Source organism: Schistocerca cancellata, chromosome 6 (genome assembly GCF_023864275.1).
Source record: "Schistocerca cancellata isolate TAMUIC-IGC-003103 chromosome 6, iqSchCanc2.1, whole genome shotgun sequence".
Taxonomy (NCBI): Eukaryota; Metazoa; Arthropoda; class Insecta; order Orthoptera; family Acrididae; genus Schistocerca; species Schistocerca cancellata.
Window position 1 is genome coordinate 417454810 of NC_064631.1, and position 17492 is coordinate 417472301.

Consider the following 17492-nt stretch of genomic DNA (forward strand, 5'->3'; position numbering starts at 1 on the left):
TAAGAACCATCTACCCATCATAGTTCAAGAGATATTATGTTATAAACAATATAATCTGACAAAAACTGCCATGTCATGCATGACATCTAAATTTATTACTTCTGTACTACTAACACTATTCATAACAAATTTTGCAGACAGTATTCACATGTACTGCCTAATATACCTAAAAAATTATATCATGGTACCACATATAGGTCTGGAGGTATGACATCATAAAAACTGAGATGCATGAAAAACTGCTGCATTGTGCATGGCATTTAAATTTATTACTTCTTTGTTACTAACTCTATTCACAACATATTTAACAGACAGTGTCCACATATGCTGCTGAATGTAGCTACAGAAATATATCATTTTACAACATATAGTTCAAGAGATATGACATCATAAACGCTGAGATGTGTTTGAAAAAAAAGGAGCCTCATCATCCGTGAAGCTTTAATACATTTTTTTCTTTACCACTAAGACAGCCCCCTAGTTGAGTCAACTTCAGAAAATGCCTTATACTTTTGAAAGCTTTCAACTACAAAATGCAAATGGCTGTGGCAAAAGCAATAGCTGTCTATTGCACTATGACGAGCAGTTGCCATAGAGACATGTACAGAATTGCATTGTGGACACACAAAGCAGCTGTGCCCAACATACAGAAACTCTGCACTGCAAACATAGTTCATTTTTTGCTTCTGTTTCTAACAGAGAATTGGCAAAATGAATTCCTGGGCAATGCTGTGTTTGTGAGCTAGTAATCAAATAAAGTACCTGTCATGTACCTGAGATATTAAAAGTTTTTGTAGCTTAAAAGCTACAACAAATGTGTGTAGTATGGCTGCATCAAATGTTAGAATAGCTATGAAAATTTTTGGATCTGATGGCACAAATGGCTGTTACTTGTCTATCAGGTGACATGGCAAAGTGATATTTATGAGTTGGGGGGGGGGGGGGGGATATGATTGAAAGGAAACAGAATTAAAGTTTGATTTAACGTTGCTGATTTGTTATCATTTGAGTACACAGAGTTCAATTACACAGTACCAATACCTGTTAAGTTAAAGTGGCAACTCATCATTACATTGAAATGATAGGCCACATTGACAGTTGCAGGAGAGAGCTGTACTTCTGAATTTGTGGTTATTGGTTTTATTCTGTAATACCAGTTTAAATTTATTCCTATAACAGTCCATTATTTTTAATTTGCAAAACCACAGGTCTCATGCAGTAAGTGGTGATTCTTTTTGCAATAGAACAACATGGTAAGAATTCAACATATCATTATTTGTAGGCTGTGTGCCCTATGTTATGTAGGGCCTAAACCAATTCTTCATCTGAAGTATCATTTAAATATAATATGAAGTCATAAGAGAACAAGGTTAATTTGAAGCTATAACAAATTTTTATTTACATTTCTATTTACCATTGAGCAAATTTTCAGCATTGTTTATTAGACTAATATTGTATGGAAGTTGTTCAAATGCACACGTAAATTTTACTTTAATTCATTACAAGGAAATGGAGCATATGAATATATACTGCACATAAAATAACACACACACACACACACACACACACACACACACACACACACACACACACAAAAGATAATACAAAGTGACCCATACAAAATTGCATACTTACACAGTCTGTCATAGTCTGTTCTTTGTAAGCTTACACTCTTGTCCTTCCGAAACAGCAAGTCTATTTATAAACAGCATTGATTCAGTACAAGTTTGCCATCAAAGAATAGTTGTCTGTGATACATCAACATAATGAAAATGTTAAGGGGCAAAAGAGTATTTTGAATTTAGGCTTCAGATAAACATATTGCCATAATGTTACTACCCAACATTCACATGCAGAGTAACATTGTTTTTTAAATGTTGCTTAAAAACTATTTTTATCTTCTAACTTTACAATTAGACTGGTGATCTCTTGTAAAATGTAACACTAATGTGGCTCATATGTCTATGTATGTCAGCTTTTTTTAGTTTACTGTGTATGGAGTGCTGTGCTATTTCAGCAGTAGTTATGGAAGTCAGGAATTATCAGAACATCTTCACGGTTGGCACTGAAATACAAAACACATTTTTTTATAGAGTGAGGGTATAGTTAGTACTTTCAGTTTTTTGAGTATAGGTTTGTATGATGTCTATGGAGGACTGTGTGTTATTATTTGGATATCATTCTTCTGTAACAGAAAAGAAACTGTTTTAGCTGACAAGTGGTGGTAACACAAAATATTCCATTTGTTGTGATGGACTGGATATAACTGAAGTACACCATCCTGGTATTATCAGAGGTACAAATGTCTGAGATAACTCTTTGAGCAACACAGGCTGAACTGGATTCCTGTGTAGGCTTTATTGAATGATCATAAAAATTTAAGTTTTGATCAACATGAATTTGTAGCATTTTGTTGGTTTTACACTGTTTAAGAACTTGATATGTAATTGTATGCAGCAATGGCTTTGGTTTGCTTACTATCACACTAGTATCTTTTGCAAAAACATGAAATTGGTTTCACTATGTAAGGTGTATACATCATTTATATGAATAAGAAATAAAATGGGACCTAGAGCACTGGCTTTTTCATTTGATACTAAACTGACTTTGTGATTGGAATAAGCTAACATCACTCCTAAAATCTGTCTGTGGTTCCACAGGTATAGTACAAACCACATTTTGCTTTCCCATTGAATACCAAGAGCTTCCAATTTTTCTAAAAGGATGCCATGATTAACAGTATCAAATTCTTTGGAGACATATAAATTATCTCCTACTATACTAGTTTTTTAAGATTTCTATTTATTTGTTCAGTTTAGCAGATTACTCCTGTTTTGGTGTTTTTACCTACCTGAAAGCCAATATGATATGTCTGCTTGTGTCTGTACATGTGCGGATGGATATGTGTGTGTGCGCAAGTGTATACCTGTCCCTTTTTCCCCCAAGGTAAGTCTTTCCACTCCCGGGATTGGAATGACTCCTTACCCTCTCCCTTAAAACCCACATCCTTTCGTCTTTCCCTCTCCTTCCCTCTTTCCTGATGAAGCAACCATGGGTTGCGAAAGCTTGAAATTTCTGTGTGTGTTTGTGTTTGTTATTGTCTCTATCAACATACCAACACTTTCATTTTGTAAGTTACAGAATCTTTGTTTTTCGGAGTGGTGATATTGTTAGATGATTTTTCCTCCTTGTAGTTGTTGTCAATTTTAAACAAGGACGCACTTTTGAGATTTTAAACTTTTCAGAAACTCTTCATCAGTCAATGATAAGCTCACAATATATGTCAAGGGTCTTGCAATTTTCATTGTGACAGACACCGACACCTTATCTACCCCTGCTGACATTTCAGGTTTCAAGCTTTTTATCACTTTTACCTGTTTGTTGGATCTAGCTACTGAATATTCTGTTTTTCTTGATATGTGAATTTTGAGCTTAATGAATTTGCTGCATTTATATAATTTGGCAAATAATCCTTTTTATATTAACATTTTATGTGCTTTTCATAATGATTTCCAGTCCTTCACATCTCTTCTCCATTTTAATTTTTGCAATTCCCCATACAGCTTTTCATTTGTTATCAGACTGTCTTATTAAGCTGTCCTTACTCAGAAATTTTGCTATAGCAATTACTTTTTGATAGGTCCCCTTGTTATTCGTAAGATATTCTACAAACTGTGGATGTTTCTATTTTAGATATTGGTCTTTTTACGGTTCCACAAGAGTATTTAATGCCACCTGTGATCCAAGAACTTGGCTTTGTGTTGCCGTGGGATCTGATTCTTGACATTGGAGAGAGATGTGCTGGGAGGGCAGGAAAAGATGGAGAAGCTTATGTTCTAAACACACCAAGTCAGGGGCAGGAAAGTATGGGAGACAATAATGAAGTTTGATATTTTAGGGACTCTTCTTAGGACTCATTACGTAGCATATTTACAAAGTTTACATCATTTTCTGCAGAAAAAAATAATTTACACATGAAATGTGCTTTTGTTTGTTTCAATAACATTAAAGGAATTTTGAGAACAAGAGCATTGTAGTGTGCTACTGACATGCATAGTAGCTATGAATTTTTTTCTCTTTCCTTTCATTTTACTCTTTACCATCTTATTAAAAAGAAGTGGAATAAGTACAAAAATATCTCAGTAATAAATAGGATTCTGAAGTTTTTTATTTGTTTTTAACATGAAAGATGCAAGGTGAAGTGAATTTTGTGTACTTTGAGGTGCAATAGAGGGCAAAAAACAGTTACAATGTTTGCTCTCAGAGTGCAGCTCTTGATCCATAGACAATAAATGCTACACACAGCTTCTGATCCAGAGACAGTTAACACTACAGGTGGGCTCTTTGAAACAATCAAAAATGATTTAAAATAAATTGAGAACTATATTATAGTGTGTGATAAGTGGGAAGAAGAAGAACTTTCGTGAGTCTTGTTAATACTTTTGAATGAACTTTTGAGGTTGATTTTGAAACTGCTGAAGAAAAAAGAATTGTCAAAATAAAAGGCAATAGATGATAGTTGATCTGAAAAAAGAGAAACTTTCATCTTAATTATGAATAGGAAAACAAGCTGCAGTGTAGTTTTATTTATGTAATTACAAAAGAACCATTACAGCTCAGAATTTTAATGTGAAATAAATCATGGCTTTAAGCAAACTGAAATATAACTTTTCATTGCCATGTACTGTCTTTCTCAGTGAATAAAGCTGGTGATAAATGTTTCATTCAGCAGCCACATATGATAAGTACATGTGGGCTGCTATTGAATATATGAAGTAACTACTAGTGTAGGCATAACTCCTGTCTCAGCGAACATCATAGCTAGTGCAATAAGGGATAGAGCTGACTGAAAACAATATTTGTCTGTGTAAGATAGGCTACTGGAGGGTATCGCCTAGTGGTTTGGGTATTGTGTATCCTAAAGGCAGTGATAGACCCACTTGTTAATTAACTGAAAATTTAATCATCTATCATAAGACGTGGCAAAGTGACTATGGTCAAGTCCAGTCTGTAAACAGTAAAGGGAACCTGTATCTTCAAATCTGGTTCTCAAGCAGTAAACAATAGTAATACAGAGAAACTTGGTTTACATATTACAATAGTAGAAAGGGATTATCTCAAAATTTTATTTAGATACAAATATTTGAAGAACGTGAATAATGCCCATATTTTCCAAATTTCAGCTGAGCTGAGAAAGTTTTTGAGTCACACATTTTCTGGTGTAGTAGAAGTAGAAGTAGAAGTTTATTGTCTCGTAACATACAATTTCAAGCCATTGACTTAAAGTACAGGAGATTCGTCAAAACACAATACCAGTAATATAATATACAGTACTTAATAATTATTTAGTTAAGCAATTAATAATTTTTATTCAAAAGTAACATACTTTTAAGATTAAAAGTCCTAAGTACTTGCTCTCTCCTCAAATTTTCAAGTTGTCATTTATGAATTCTTCTATTATAGTAACATTTATGCACTAGTTTCTCATATAAGGATTTTTCAGTGTTTCTAAATTTATGCTGAGCAGTTCTCTTCCTTTCACTTTGTTATAAATTTTCATACCCATAAAGTTTCAAACAGTGGGTGGGCAGCATAAAATTATTTTGATTTCTAGTGTTGTAATCATCTTGAAAATGATTTGCTACAAATAAATCAGGGTTACTGTGTACAAAGATAATCAGCTCATATGTGTATAGTGAGGGAACACTTAATATACTTAGATTTTTTAGGAGTAGGTGACATAATTTTCTTTGCCCTACATTGTGCATATTTCTGATGATAGTTTTCTGAAGTTTTAGTATTTGACACATATGGTTTGAGTTACCCCAAAATACAATTCCATACCTTATTACTGACTCAGTCACTGTGATATACTACTTTTCTTATGCCCATACTGGTAGCATTGTACAATATTCTCATGGCAAATGCTAGACTATTTAATTTACTTGCAAGGTACTGTATATGTGATCCCCATGATAGATTTTTATCTAGTTGCATTCCTAGGAATATCACACAGCTTCCTGCAAATCCTGGTGTCTGTGACTGACCTGAAAATCATTTAATTTTGCTTGTTTTGTTTTAAACTGCATTAACTGAGTCTTTTTCCATGTTTAACCTGTTTAAATCAAACCAGGTATCTAATTTTTCTAGAGTATTTAATACAGTTAGTGGAATTTGAGCAGTACTGTTACTTTCAATGATTAAAGTTGTGTCATCTGCAAATAAAACTGAGTGACACCCATATTAAGTGGCGGCTCAGTTATGTAAAACAAAAACAGAATGGGACCTAAGACAGAACCTTGGGGTACTCCATGTGAAATGGTTTTCCATTTTGAAGTGTAAGTTCCTCTCTCTGATGTTATAACCACTCTTTGCCTTCAGTTTGTTAGATAGGACTTAAACCATTCTCATACTGTGCCCCTAATTCTGTATTTTTCCAGTTTACAGAGTAGCAAAGAGTGATTCACACTATCAAAAGCCTTTGATAGGTCACAAAAATTCCTGTGGCATGCAGTGAGTTGTCTAGAGATGAGCTAATTTTATCATCAAAATTATTTATAGCAGATACTGTGGTTTTGCTTTTTTGAAATCCATACTGATTTTTTGAGATTATTTTAAATCTTTCTATGAACACACAAAGAATACACATCAAAAGGAGAGTTTTTTCAGTACAAGAAATGAAAGCAGTACAGTTTCACATGGGACTGACTTAAAAAAGGGCAAAGATAAACAATACTTTATTTTGGTTGTAGTACCTGTGTAGACATATGTAAAATTCAAAGAAGATCAAGCAGAGTCACATACAGGGTAGAAACAATTTCCCACTTGGACTTCACTTTGTGATTCCTCACATACAAGCAATACAAAAATATTTCTCACAAAATTTCATCCTGCACATATTTCCAGCAGTAAATGGAACGTTAAAGATTGGCAATCTGGCACTGCATGTAAGGTAACTAACTTGGTCAGCATGTAGGAGCAGTGCTGTGCAGTTGGTGAAGTGGGTAGTGTTTTGGGTTAGCAAGCAGGAGGCCAAGGGTTCAATTCTGGGTTGGTGCATATCTGTTTTTATTTGCTAAATGTAGTCTGTATGGTATGGTAACTGGCATCTTAACTATCATACAGCGATTACAATGGGTCTTCTGTAATACTACGAAAACAGAAATGGAAGTACAATTATTTCCATTGGTCAGCTTTGAAAGAAGCCCTTTGCACATCGTGGAAATTCAAATGGTTCAAACGGCTCTAAGCACTATTGGACTTAACATCTGAGGTCATCAGTCCCCTAGACTTAGAACTACTTAAACCTAACTGACCTAAGGACATCACACACATGCATGCCCGAGGCAGGATCTGAACCTGCGACTGTAGCAGCAGCGCTGTTCCAGACTGAAGCGCCTAGAACCACTCGGCCACAGCGTCCGGCCACATCGTGGACATGAATTGTTTCACACCACAGGAGAGAGGTTCTCTCTTTCCACCATCATGTGACAGAGATCATCCAGGGACTTATCATACACCAGCTACTGAGGAAGCTATTCTGGAGGCCGTACACCAAGAACCCCAATGAAGTACACATAGTGTAGCAAGTCAGATGAAGCAGAGTTCACTCATGAAGGTGTCTTCAATATGCACAATGCCTACCATTGGCATGACATTAACATGCACATCACCCAAGCCCATGAATATCAAATTCGCTTTCACATCAACTCTGGTTCAGAATATTGGGAGACAGGAGTTTGGGTCCCTACTTGTTGCCTGACTGTTGACTGCACAAAGATGTCATGCACTCCTCTCAAACTATTTGCCTGACACACTGGAATATGTCCTACGTCATGTATGGCAGAGGTGATAGATCCAACATGACAGTGCCCCTCCACACTTTGGAATTAGTGTGCTACAATATTTAGACAGAACATTTCCAGGGAAATGGCTTGGATGGAGAGGGCCAGTTGTATGGCCTCCAGATTCACCTCACCTAAATTCCCTGGATTTCTTCCTGTTGGGACATTTGAAGGAGCATGTGTCTTCTGCTCCATTGACACATGTGGAAGAACTGACAGTGTGTGTTTGTACTGCTCTTGTATCTGTGGATGCAGCCATGTAACAAAGAGTCCAGAGCTGTATGATCCAGTGGGACATGCAATGTTTTGATGTGCAGTGGGGTAACTTTTAGCATCTGCTCTGATGACAATGTATTCTTTTGTAAATGGCATGTAGTCATTAATATGGAAATTATTATTGTCACTGGTTGCTAACCTGTTATATCTGAGTGGACATACTGCATGTAATGTAAATGGCTAGTAGATGATGATTTATTTAACTGTTCAATCATCTTTAGCATCTCAGAATTGATATTGTTTGTTAGTTATTCTGTCCTATAACAATCATTTGTTTCAACTGTGTGTTTCTGACTTGTCTGACCATGTTTTTCTTATGTTCACCACTACAAAACCCTGTACTGTATTAATGTCAGGTATGCGCAGCTTAAGAAACAGTGTATACTACAGTATTATGTGGCATAATGAAATTGGCAAATAAAAACAAATACACCTCAACCCAGAACTAAACCTTCAACCTCCTGCATGCTAACCCAAAATGCTATCTACTACACCAACTGCACAGCACTATTTCTACATGCTGTCAGAGATAGTTGCTGTACATGTGATTACAGTGTTGCTAGACTGCCAATCTTTTAACATTCATTTATGCAGGAAGTATGTGCAGGCCAAAATTTTATGAGATATACATCTTTGTATTGCTAGTACGCGAGCAATCGTGCTGCAAAGTCTCAGAGAGAGAGAGAGAGAGAGAGAGAGAGAGAGAGAGAGAGAGAGAGGCTGGGGGGGGGGGGAGACGGGGGGGGGGGGGTGCATGGTAGTGCAAATTTAACTGAAAAGAAGACAGTGTCAAGGAGGCAGTGACTGTAGAAGCAGATTAGAGGTTTCCCCTGTGACAGCCACCAAAGTTGTTAATATCTTTGTATTACAAGTGGTAGTTCCTCTGTAATTATTGTAATTTGCACATTGTAAGAACCATTGCAGAAGAGGCAAAAAGAAAGTCAAGGAGAGGCAAGAGAGCGAAAAGTACAGGCAAGAAAATGAGGCAAGTCTTTTACAAACATTTTCAAAAAACATTTGATAATTTTTAGAAAAGAGATAAATGATGGTTTCATCAAGAATGACAACAAATAATAAACTGGTAACATCAACTGCTTCAGTGACAGACCTTATTTTCAAGGAACAGAAGGAATGGGATGAGATTAAAAATTTACAAAAGGAACCACAAGTATTTAAAAAGGAAAGTCAAAGTGCCAAAAGGAGATTAAGAGTCCTTTGATCAGAAGATAGATAAAGATATTGCTGAAATGCAATTTGGTAATTAAAAAAATCAGAGAATGTAATTTTCTGTGGACAATATCAGCATCATAATTGGTGAATTATGCCTTGATGTGAGAAAACAGAGGTGTATTAGTAGCCCTAATTCATGAAGTGTGGATCTGCATGGGATTTCTTGTGATTTATGCATGTTCAATGCTGAGGTTATGAGCATAAATATGATTTGTAATGTACCATTTAGAAGATAGTTTGTTGCAGTTGGTATTATTAAATGCAGAGAAATATCAACCATGTGAACAATTTGAGTGGGAGTTAAAAGTAAATTTTGGTCATCAGAGACCCAGAAGCACTTAAGGCTTCAGGTATTAAGAGCTTGGGTTTATAATAAACTTTGTAGAATGCCATATTATTCGAGTTGAATATCTAGATGAAACAACTGATGAATCACATTTGATTGAAATATTAATCAGTCAGTTACCAAGGGTGCTAAAGATAAAAGCTAATAGTTAGGTATTGGGAGAATGTTAAGGTATTGTTGGAATTTCTAGGGGGCTTGGTTACTTAAATTATTCTCAGGAAAAGTGTGGGAGAAAGTAGAATAAAAGTAACCCTAATATGGAGAGATGGTAGGGGTGGTGGTACACCTGAGGTGAATTGTTATCAAATGACCCTGAGCTACCTCCAAATTATAACAATGAATTTAGAGATGATAATATGAAAGGCCAGATGCCCAAAACAGGAAAAATGAGAGAGGAAATGGGTATGAGAGATATAGACTTTCTTGGAAAAACCCAAGAGCAGTGGGCAAATGTGAAGGGAAGATAGATGTGGTAGGGCCAGTAAGTCAATATGGAATTATTGTCTCTTAATCAAGCAAATCATGCAGAATTCTGTGAGAGGGAAGAAACAGTACATAGGTAGTCTGGGCCTATTGTTGAATGGCTAGTGAACGAGAAAACTGTAAGTTTAAAAGCTGGCACAGGCTATGATTTATGTCTGACAGACAAAACTTGGTGGAATGGAGTAAAGGAGAGGAGGGAGATAATGTCCTGGTCAGTGAAAGGAATATATTTACAGGAAATAGTGGAAAATTGAACCAAAAAAGTGGAGGAAATGGCCAGAGCGATATTTCGCATAGATGGTATGGACTTCCTGCATCCTATGTATGTGGTGTAAAGATTTAGTTGAGAGTAGGCTTGTTGAAAAACCAAATTATTATTTAGCAATCTGGAGAAGTGTAATGTACATCAGAAAACATGAGAAGGTTAAAGTGAACCAGTAATGGGGTAAAATATGGGTGTACATAGTACCCGTATTAGGAAGTGTGTAGAATGGGAGGATAAGATGATGAGTGAGGTTCAATGAGTAAATGTATGAGATGAGGTACAACAGATTAATGAACCTAATATGACTGTAATGAGAGCACAAAGGATAATGGTAGTATAAGCTGAAAAAAAGTTGGTGGATGAAAGGTGTAAATATGTAAGTGATGAAATCTTAGAAGAGCAAAGATAATGCAAATAGAAGAACAACATTTTAATTGAAAATCCATATAGTCGAGGGAATGGTGAATAATATGGGAGTTAGGATAATATTGGACTCAAGTACTACTTTTAGCCTAATACAAGCAGAATTTTGGAACAGCATTGGAGGACCATACGGGCTGTGTTGTCCAGTAACTAGATTACATATATAAGAAATGAATGAAAAATCAGTAGTAAAGTTACCAAAGAACTAGTCATTAATTTCAACATTAATGATATGCATTTAAGTCAAGTTGATATGTGTGCTGACTGCAGCACAAAGAACATCCACAAAAAGATTATTTATCAAAGATTAAATGCACATCTACTCCAACATGAACTGCAAAAAATTATTAAATAAATAAAAGAAAAAAAATATTCCACTTCTTGGAATAGAACAATAATACATCTGGTAGTCAAAGGTTGGATAGATTGTCACTGAGTCTTTAAGTTCTTTAAACAAATACTTCATAAAAGTATAGTCTTGCAGAAAGCAAAATTTTCTAAGTCCCATATATAGCCAGCCATTTGTAAGTTAAACAGGAATAAATTTACAAGCTCTCAAGTCTTCTATGATGACAGAGTACCCGTCATCTTCAGCAAGGAGGCCATGAACTCTCTAAGCCACAGCTGGCAGCTCCTGGGGCTGCAAAGTCAAATGTGAATGACAGCAAATTCATGGAGACAACTCCTGAATGAGAATCCTGATTGATGGAATCCTTGTGGAATTGGTGCCTATCCCAGGAAACTCACTCACAACAAAGCTGGTGTGGTCTGCCCCGAAGGCTGTCGTAAATACCATTTAGTGCTAGAATACAGCAGGCCCTATTTTTGATCATATGTCTTGGGGAAGTGAATAGGTTCATGTGGCCCACTTGGGTCCCCTCCTGGTGTATGGTTGGAGTATGGCCATCTGTCCTCCGGAAAACTGTCCCCTCTTTGTTAGGCATCTTTGATGTCTGATGTGATGTTGGTGGGTGACACTGCAGGTGTTAAGCATCAGTACAGCATCCCTCCCACCCCATGGAGGGGAGGAGATGGTGAATCTAGTCATCCCTGGGTGAGCTAGGTTGCACTAGCAGCCAGAGGAGCTGGGAGTGGTGAAGGGGGGGGGGGGTGGAGAGGGTTGGTGGGATGATGTCCACATCCATTGGTGTTGATCCTGATGTAGTGTGTGGAGCTGTTGAAGGCCTCTCCAGTGAGCTGGTTACCAGCAGCAATTGAGATGGTCCAGTGGTGTCTGGGGTGGAGATGGTGGGTGGCTCCATCTCTGAAAGAGAAAAAAGCGGTTGGTCCTTGGTGTCAGGAGAATGACTGTGGTGAGGTCATACTTGGTTGACATGACACAGTGTGTGTTATCCTGAAGTGTCACTTTGGCTATGCCCCAGCCTGGATCTGGAAACTACCACTGGAAACCAGTGTTAGTACCCCTTAGTAAATGGAAGGGTCTGCACTGGGTCTTTAAATGAAAAATGGTGGTGGCTAGACCACTGAACAGGGTACTGTGAACTGTGGGGTGAAGGACAGAAAGGATGGACTGATGGGCTCAGCCTTGATGTTTCTTGGCAGCAGACAAGCTGTCCTGTGTCCTTTTGCAAAATCCGAATGAAGCCTGGACCAAGAACTGGAAGCGTCTGGCCATGGGGAGAAATGGTGTGGAGGGGTGGCCTGTTTGCTGTGGCAGGTAGTACAAGAGGATACCAATTGCGTAATAGCACTGCCCATGTCAGATGTTTAGTGAGCACCACGTCCCAGTGCCTAGTGTGGAGAACCGTCAAAATCACACTGATGAAGGGATGCAGGGATGACCATCCAAGTGCGGCCTCTTTCTCCTTGGTGCAGCAGCACATCATTCAGTGTTGAGTGCCAATAGCCTGTTCCTCCCACTACCAGGACTGTTTGTGGTCTGGCAGCCAACCACTGTATACCAGGTGGAGGATCTCACAGGGCAATGAGTGCTCTGTGGTTTGGTGTGTGATGAGCTTGGTGCCAAAAGGGAGGTTGGTGATGTCTTCTTTTACAGTGATATCAAAGTGGAAACACACTTCAGGATCCTTCACAAATGCTGGATTGTGACCAAAGGGTAGCTGGGAAAGGAGATCAGCATTTGCATGTTGTGTGGTTGTTTCATAGATCAATACTGAATATCGTAATTATAGCTTGACAGGAAAAGGGCCCACCACTGAAAGTGGCATGTGGTTTTGGAGGGAATGTTGGCTGAAGCTGGTTTATGGTTGTCAAATAATGTGAAGTGCCTGCCATACACTTAATAATGGAATTTTTTAATGCCAAAACTGATGACTAATGCTTCTTTCTTAACCTGCCTATAATGTTGCTGAGCAGTAGTGACAGTTTTGGGTACAAAAGTGATTGGGCATTACACACCTTCAATCAAATAGGACAAGACTGCCCCCAGCCCATAATGTGATGCATATGTTACCAGTATAAGAGTGCTGGCATGTTCGTATGCTGTCAGGTACGAGTAGCAGAGGAGGACATGTTTTAAGTCTCTGAAAGTTTTTTCATCTACCAACAGATGTTTTGGCACAGTAGTGGTTTATCAATGCTGGTCGCATGGGGAATAAATGTTTGTTAGGAATTCAGTTGTCCCAACACTGATTTCTACTGGCTGGTATTGGTAGGAATCAAAAGCTTTTTACTGCCTCAGTGTACTGAGGCATGTGGCAGATTCTGGAAGCACTGAAAATTTGTCCAAGGTATTCATCTTCACAAATATTTGCATTTTGGATTTGCCTATTGGAGGACCATTAACAGAGCATCCAAGTTGCTGGCCAGGTCGTTGACATTTTTGCCAATGATCAGAATATCGTATAAGTAATTCTGTGTCCCTGGTACATTCTGAGTGAGATCCTCCAGATTTTGTTGAAATATTTCAGGGTGCTGGCTATACCAAACAGAAGTCTGTTGTACTGGAACAACCCAAAGGGAGTCTTGATGACTAGGATACACCAGGAGTCATTGTCCAACAGCAGTTGGAAGAATGGGTCCCTCATATCAACTTTTGCAAACACTTTCCCATCTGCTTCACAGGCCCAGTTATTCTTTACCTTAGGTAATGGATCTGTCATAATCGATGGGCTGGGTGTTGATGGTCATGTTAAAACCTCCATAAATGTGTATCAAACTGTTTGGTTTTTCAGCAATGATAGTGAGTGTGGCCCATCGTCTGTTTGGAATGAGAATGAGGATGCTCTCCTGTCGTAGGTGCTGTAATTTCCCCTGAAGCTTATACCTGATCACAAAAGGAACTTTGGTAGCCTTAAAGAACTCCACTGCTGATGATAGAAGGAGGGTCACATGCGCTTCAATGTCTCTAACATCTGAAGAGAGTTGTGAAAATACAGGGCTGAAAAAAAAAAAAAAAAAAAAAAAAAAGCTTTGACGTGCAGGACAGCTGTGGAATTAGAGTCATGAACTTAAAAAGGTACATGCCTAAAAGACTGACAGCTCTAGGGCACCACCATCAAAATTGGCCATGATATTGTGTGACCAATATTGTACTTGGACCATTAATTTTTATAAGTCACTGCTGTAACGTCACATGGGGGTGTCGAAGGGTTGGAGGGGAGGGGACCCTATGCTATAATATGATTTCCAAGCTGATTGACACACTTCAGGCTTATGTCTGGATTTCCCATAAGAGGTTGCACCTTGCTCACTGGTAGTGACATCAGTGTTGCTGATCACTGACAAAACACTGACTGCAGGAAGACCCCTGTTGGTGATGGCACCAGAGTACTGTCTCTTTGCTTCAATGCTGGAAAACTGATTGGGCAGATATGCTTAGTTGAGTTTGAGGATGACACATTGCCCAAGTTGCAAACATTTGTGAGGGGTAGTGTAGGGTGCAAGGGACTGAAGAAGTTGTTTGAATGCTTTGATGATGGGAAGACAAGTTTCTAGAGACAGGTCCTTGAGCTTCAAGAGATCAGCTCTAAGACTATCATCCATGGCCTGCATGAAAATCATATATCTAACCAAGGAAGCTGCATATAATTGCTTGCACTTGGGGTTATTAAATGGAAAATGGCAGTCGCAAGATAGATCCTGTAGGCAGGCAATCCATTCTCTGTATGACTGTCCTTGAAGTTTAGGAAAACTATAAAGCTTGTAGTGGGCTTCCACTACATGCTCTCAGGAGTCATATTACTCAAGTAAATTGGTCTTTAACTTTCCTTGCAGAAGACTGTTGCGCTCTGTTGCCAGATTTAGATGTTGTAATAGATAATAAATGTCTGGGCCTATGTCTACCAAAAAGAAAATGAGTCACAGATTATCACTAGAGATGCTGCTCCATGCATGTGGCATAGTTTGCTCATGGTTTGGCCTTCTTGTCAAATGGCTGGAAAACAGGTGCTGCTGAGCAGAAACGCTTGACTTTGGAGCTGATATGGTGCTTATAATGGGGATGTGGGAGGAGATTACTGGATGTGATGCGGAGATGACCACCAGATTATTGATCAGGATTTCATCACTGCATCTGCTGGAGTATTCTTAACAGCTGGGTAGAGGGATCCACCAGTTCAGTCATGCTGTAAGCAATTTTATAATGAGCATATTGTCAACAGGAAAGCACATGCAAGAACTGATCATGGCACATGCCTGAGTCTGATGTAAATATAAAACTTTGTTGCCAACTGATATAACCACCAATCGCAGCACAAAAAATATCCATGTAGCAATGATTGAAGAGTTTTATTTATCAAAGATTAATAGTTTGTCTATACAAATGAAGGTTGTAACTAAAAACAAAATAACTCCTCTTCAAATAGAACAGTAATATTTCTGGTGGCCAAAGGTCAGTTAGATCATCACTGAGTCTTAAGTTTGTTAAACAAACACTCTGTAAAAGTCAAAGTCTCGTAGAAGGTAAAATTGTCTAAGTCCAGTACATAGGAATTTGAAAGTTAAACAGGAATAAACTTACCAGTCCACAAGTCTGCCATGATGACAGCGCCCCAGTCCCCTTCAGCGAGGAGGCCAAGAGCACACTTAAGTCTACAACTGGCAGCTCCTGGGGCCGCAAAGTCAGATGTGAATGTCAGTGAGTTCATGGAGACAGGTCTTGAGTGAGAATACTGATTGATAGAATCCTTGTGGAATTGGTGCCTGGCCCAGGAAACTCACCTGGAGCAAACTGGTCTGGTCTGGCCTGGCCTGAAGGCTGACCTAAATACAACTCCGTACTAGAATATGGCTGGACCTATTTTTGATCATGTGTCTTGTGGAAAGGAGCAGATCCATGAGGTCCACGGCCTCTAGCAGTGCTTGGGTGGCCTCCTGGTGTATGGTTGGAGCTGTGTGTTAGGCATCTTTGAAGCACTAATGTGATGTTAGTTGCTGACACTTCAGGCATTAACCCTCAGTACAGCAGATACCTAGACAAAGGAAACATTTTATTAGTTTTAGAATGGCCATTTGAGTGAGAAGCTGAGTGTATTAGTGAACAAAAATGGAGGTACAGTATTAAAGAACATATGAAGAGCTGTTCTTCTGTGATGCAACAATCACTAGGATGGAAAGTAGACAAGGAGAGTGAGTGGACGGAAAACATTTGGGAGATAATTTTAGGAGCAAATTATTTTTCGGATGAGGGGTAACAAAATGGTATCATTCTAGCTTATTGAGTATAAATAGGATTTAGTATTCATCATCATTCAATGTGTGTGAGTTATGATTTTTGTGCGTGTGTGTGTGTGTGTGTGTTTTGTTTATTTTTGATGAAGGCCTTACTGGCCAAAAGCTTTATTTGTGACAATCTTTTTTGTTGTGCCTATCTGCGACTCAGCATCTCCACTGTCTGGTGAGTAGCAACTTTCCTTCTCATAATATTCAATCCTGTATTTTATAGTCTGAGATGAATTTGACAGAGTACTGGAAGACCTAAGCCAAAACAAGGCCCCAGGAGTAAACAACATTATGTCAGAACTACTGATAGCCTTGGGAGAGTTAGCCATGACAAAACTCTTCCATCTGGTAAGAAAAATGTGTGAGACAGGCAAAATACCCTCAGACTTAAAGAAAAAGGTAATAGTTCCAATTCCAAAGAAAGCAGTTGTTGACAGGTTCAGAAATTACTGAAGTATCAGTTTAATAAGTCATGGTTGCTAAATACTAACACAGATTGTTTACAGAAGAATGGAAAAACCACTGGAAGCTGACTCTGGAGAAGATCAATTAGGATTCTGGAGAAATGTAGGAACAAGTGAGGCAGCACTGACGTTGACCAAAGGCAAAACTATGTTTATAGCATCTTTAAATTTAGAGAAAGGTTTTTGGCAATGTTGACTGTAAACATTTCTTCAAAATCCTGAAGACAGCAGGAGTAAAATAGAGGGAGCAAAAGGCTATTTACAACTTGAACAGGAACCAGATGACAGTTACAAAAATAGAGGGGCATTAAGGGGAATCAGCGGTTGACAATGAGATGAGACAGGTTGTAGCCTATCACTGATGTTATTCAATCTGTATATTGAGCAAGCAGTAAAGGAAAGCAAAGAAAAAAAATGGGGTAAGAATTAAAGTTCAGGGAGTAGAAATAAAAACTTTAAAGTTCTGTCAGAGACAGCAAATGACTTGGAGGAATAGTTGAATGGAATAGACAATGTCT